This window comes from Odocoileus virginianus, chromosome 9 (assembly GCF_023699985.2).
Source record: "Odocoileus virginianus isolate 20LAN1187 ecotype Illinois chromosome 9, Ovbor_1.2, whole genome shotgun sequence".
In the NCBI taxonomy this organism is placed as follows: domain Eukaryota; kingdom Metazoa; phylum Chordata; class Mammalia; order Artiodactyla; family Cervidae; genus Odocoileus; species Odocoileus virginianus.
The window spans coordinates 43989501-43994833 of NC_069682.1; the positions used below are offsets into that span (position 1 = coordinate 43989501).

Genomic DNA, 5333 nt, shown 5'->3' on the forward strand with positions numbered 1-5333 from the left:
TTTGAAGAACTGTCAAGGTATCAAGAATGCATCATCCTCCGGGAAGCCTCTAATATTTTAAAAACTCTCTTCTCATGTCCAGCAGCCCTTTAGTGTCTAGGCTCTTGGAGCCATTGCTCACCATAACTAAACTTGTTTTAGAGCAGTCCCAGGACATGACTTCTTATTTTGAAAGAGTTGTTAGCTTCTGACACCAGCTTGTTGGACTTTTCAATTTGGTGCCTGTAGTGTAAAGAACCTGCCTGCCGATGCAGGAGACATAAGAGGCTTGATCCCTGTATCAGAAAGATCCCCTGGAGGAGGGCATGGCAACCCATTCCAGTATTCTTGCCTGGAGAATCCCATGGACAGAGGAGCCTGGTAGGCTACAGCCCATAGGGTTGCAAAGTATTGAACATGACTGAACAACTTGGTACCTAGCAAACACACAGAACACCTACTGTTAATCCTCCTCTGTTTACATGGATTTGGGGGTAATTTTCTCCCCATGTCACCCATCTCCAATGTTCTTTATTTTGGGAAATTATCTTTACTGTCAATCTTCACCAAGTTCTAGTAAATAACAAAAGCAGCAAGGTTGTAAAAAAATCTTAATAAGAAATAAGTCAGGCTCTTTCTACCCAACTGTGGGCTTTCCATATGTGGACATGGCTAATTTTAATCTTTTCAAACCTTGTTATAGCAGCAAAGAATAGCCATCAGAACTTAGCCCTCTATGGTGACTGCCCTTTGCCCTATATAATAGAGAGGAGGGAGGCTTATGAGCCATTCACAATTTAGGATGGGGGAGAAGGAAAGCAATGAACAACATTCACAGGTTGGTCATTTAATGGAGTTTCAGCATTAGAACTTTCAAGAATACCTACCATCCTCATCTCCGCTGCTAACCCATTTTTAGGCTATTCTGTTATTTACTGATTTTGGCTCATTTAGTTGAGGTAGTTAACCAGGAATGCTAGTGAGGTCAAGATCATATGGTTATTATGCAGTATTGTTCAATCTTGACCAGTTGAGAGACAAATAGATGTAATGGCAGAAAGGTGGGTTCTAGAACCAGAAGATCCAGGTGTGAAATCCATGTCCCACTACATACTAAGATCTTGAACTGGTCAATTAATTTCTATGAGCCAGTTATGAATGACAAAATATAAATGATATCTCATTTTCAGGATTGTTGAGGGAGATTAAATTAGATGATATATATACCTGCCTGTCATTTATTAGGCCTTATATGCTTAGATATGCTTCTATTAGCTTAAAAAAAAGTTTCTAAAATCACAAACAGTATCATACTCTTTCTGACCAGTTGTCTTAACAAAGATTGAATCTCTAATGCATAGGCAGTGCTTGCCACATAGTATGATTTCAATACACATTTAAATAAATGAACTGTGTCCCACTGCCTTTAAGGACATGTCCATTTGTGGCATGTTCTGTGTATAGCAGAAAAGCCCCCTTACCCACCTTTTCTTCTCTGTGAAAGGAAAGAGAGAAGACAGCTCTAATGAGAGGAAAAGATGGGGACTAGGCCTACCAGATGATCTCAGTCACCCAATACACATTGGAACATTCTTTCCTGTCTGCCCTGAGCTCTCTCTAGAACAAGGGTCTGCCACTCTACTGGGTTGTCTGTCTCCACATAGGATATGGACCTTTCTTCCCCTCCCTCCACATATACTGTGAGGCTCTTACCATCTGGATGCCTGCCTTGCCCTAGTTTTCCACCATCTTGGGCCCACTTCTCAACTCTCTACAAGACAGATTCTTAGGATTAATGCTTCCTTCAGACTATCTCTGTGAGGGAAATTTTGTACTGAGAAAAAAACACTGAAAATAGAATACAAATTGAACAGAATAAGGACAATGGGGGCAAAAAAAGAGAAAGTCTAGATAAAAGTGGGGGGAATGAGTCAGTGGCATCTCTGAGATCATGTTTATGATCATGTCCCCAAAACAACAGAAGAGGGAGCTTGAGAGTTGTGATGTGACAAATATCAGGCCCAACTTTTCCTAAAAGTATAGACAAATTAATCATCCTTGATTAAGGGTGATTTAAGGAATAGATTGAATTTGATTCCTATGCAAAGTTACAAGAATAACTCTTTTACAAACAACGGAGGCATACAAGAAAGACATGCTCATAAAGAAGATAAAGACTATAACCCTTGCATTTTGAACAAGCTAAAATAAGTTAATGAACAGATAAAAACAATAAAAGCATAAATCAAAGGTAGAAAGATTGGGACTTCCCTGGTAGTCCATTGTTTAAGACTTCACCTTCCAATTCAGGGGGTGCAGGTTCCATTCCTGGTCGAGGAGCTAAGATCCCACATGCTCCATGGCCAAAAAAACCCCACATAAAATAGAAGCAAATATTGTAGCAAATTCAATAAAGACTTTAAAAATGGTCCACATCAAAAAAAAAAAAAACTTGAAAAAGTTAGAAAAATTCAGAAAGTAAGTGATATAACAAAAGGAAATTTTGAGAAGGGACAAAACACAGATATCTACAACTTAGATATTTAAAAAATTATTTCATAAGCTTTCATCAAAAAAGCAAGAGAGTTCCAGAAAAACATCTACTTCTGCTTTATTGACTACGCCAAAGCCTTTGACTATGTGGATCACATCAAACTGTGTACAATTCTTCAAGAGATGGGAATACCAAGGGCGGTCCTAAGATGGCGGAGAAATAGGATGGGGAGACCACTTTCTCCCCCACAAATTAATCAAAAGATCATTTGAATGCTGAGCAACTTCCACAAAATGACTTCTGAACGCTGGTGGAGGACACCAGGCACCCAGAAAGGGAGCCCATTCTCTTCAAAAGGAGGTAGGACAAAATATTTAAAACAAAAAGATGAAAGAGTTAGGGATGGAGACCCATCCTGGGGAGAGAGTCGTGAAGGAGAAGTTTCCAAACACCAGGAAACCCTCTCAATGGCAGATCTGTGGGGAGTTTTGGAATCTCAGAAGGCAACATAACCAGGAGGAAAAAAAAAAAACCCCACAGAATATGCATATAACTGCAACTCCCAGTGGAGAAGCCCAGATGTTTGTGTCCACCACCAGTGGGGGCTGAACAGGGAGGCGCAGGTTGCATGCTTAGGGCAAGGATGGGCCTGAATGCCCTGAGGACAATCTGAGGGAGCTAACGTGAGATAGCAATGCAAACTGGGATAGACAGAGAGAGAGAGAAAAAAAAAAGATAGAGAACTTTCCTGTGAAAAGCTCTAATCTAAGGCACAGCCTGGCCTGCTCACAGAACAAAGGATTGAGCAAATAACAAAGGAGAGCTAGCTGGCTGCAGACCAGCCCATCCCTCTGCCAGAGGCAGAGAGGCAGGCAGGCGACAGCCAGACCTGGAAGGCAAGGGGCAATCTCAGCCCCAGAGACAGCATCCTCCACCAAACTGTGAGCAGGCTCCCAGTTGCTAACCAAGTCTTCCTGGGATCCTGGATGGTTGACATCTGCCAGGAGGGTCGCAGACAGAGATCAGCTCCCCAGAGGAGACACATGGCACACCTGAGACGGCTCTCTTGCAGCACGCCCAGGAAACCAAGCAGCTTGGACTGGGGAGGTGATTGAGATGCACAGCTTGGGACAGTGTGCTCACCAAGCACCTGGTCGCCTGAGCTCCTTGGACCTGGGAAGGGCACAAAACGCATGCCCAGCTGAGTCTGTGCCTTTGTGGAGTACCTGAGAACCAAAACCTGAGAAACTTAGACCTGGGAAGTACACGAAACCCAGGGCCCACTTTGGACAGTTCCCCTGCAGAGCAACCTGGAGCCTGAGCAGTGTAGACCGGGAAAGCACACATGCAGTGAGCAGGGGCAAACCCACTGTGTTCCATACACTGTGAGCACTCCCCCACACATGCCAGTGATGTTTATTTGCAGTGTTCCTCCCTCCTCATAGCACAACTGAACAAGTGAGCCTAAATAAGTGACCACCTTTGCCCCCTTGTGTCAGGGCAGAAATTAGACACTGAAGAGACTTGCAAACAGTGGAAGCCAAAATAAACAAAGAAGAGGGAACCACTCTGGAAGTGACAGGTGCGACAGTTTAAAACCCTGTAGTTAAAATTGACTAAACATTGGAAGGGGCCTATAGACCTTGAGAAGAACTATAAGCTGGAACAAGGAAATATCTGAAACTGAACTGACCCCACACTGCCCTCAACAGCTCCAAGAAATTCCTAGACGTATTACTACTATTATCATTTTTTAATTAAAAAAATTTTTAAGTTCTTTATTACTCCTTTAATTTTCATTTTTTTACTAATGAAAAATGTTACCATTTATTGAATGACTGCCATGTCACATTATAAATTCTTTTTTTTTCTTTTTTTTAATTTTCATTTTTATAACCTACTATTACCTTGCAAAAAAAGATCTTATTTTTTAAAGCAAATTTCATATATATATTTTATAATTTTTGTGATTGATTTTGTTTTGTGTTTTTATTTTTTATTTATTTATTTATTTTTTTAAACAGCTCAGCTTTTTATTGCATGCGTTACTAAAGAGGTTTAGTCAAAAAGACCAAAGCCTATGTCATCATCAGACTCTTCAGATTCTTCTTTCTTTGCTTCTACTTTCTTCTCCTCAACTGGGGCAGCAGTGTTGGCTGGGGCAGGACCTCCTGCTGGTGCAGCACCAGCTGCTGGGGCAGGTCCACCAGCCCCCACATTGCAGACGAGGCTCCCGATGTTGACATTGGCCAAAGCCTTTGCAAACAAACCTGGCCAGAAAGGCTCAACATTTACACCGGCTGCTTTAATAAGGGCATTGATCTTATCCTCCATGACCGTCACCTCATCGTCGTTGCAGAATGAGGGCAGAGTAGATGCAAGCGAGCTCCGAGACAGAGGCCATGGGGCGGGCGAGTGCTAGGTGGGGGCTGCCGGGCGCGGTGCTAGTCGCCAGATGAAGTGAGGGCCTCAAGCCAAAACGGCCTTAGCTTCCTCGGAAGAACCGAGGACCTTAGCGGCAGTGGAGGAAAGAGCTGTTTTGTGTTTTTAATATTGTATTTTTGAGAGCCTAACCCCTACTCTAGATTTTTAATCTTTGCTTTTCGGCATTTGTTATCAATTTTGTACCTTTAATAATCTACTCTTCAGTACCCATTTTTACTTAGGGGTGTGATTACTGGCTTGATTGGTCCCTCCCCTTCTGACTCCCCCTCTTCTATTCCTGGTCACCTCTATCTCCCCCTTCCCTCTTCTCTTCTCTATGTAACTCCATGAACCTCTATGGGTGTTCCAGACTGTGGAGAGCACACAGGAAATTGATTACTGGCTAGACGGGTCTCTCCCCTTTTGACTCCCCCTC

General features: G+C 42.7%; 1 pseudogene; it reads right to left on the reverse strand.

Annotated features, from left to right (window-relative positions):
• Positions 1-4504: 4504 nt before the first annotated feature.
• Positions 4505-4933, reverse strand: LOC139036497 (large ribosomal subunit protein P1 pseudogene; annotated as a pseudogene).
• Positions 4934-5333: the final 400 nt, after the last annotated feature.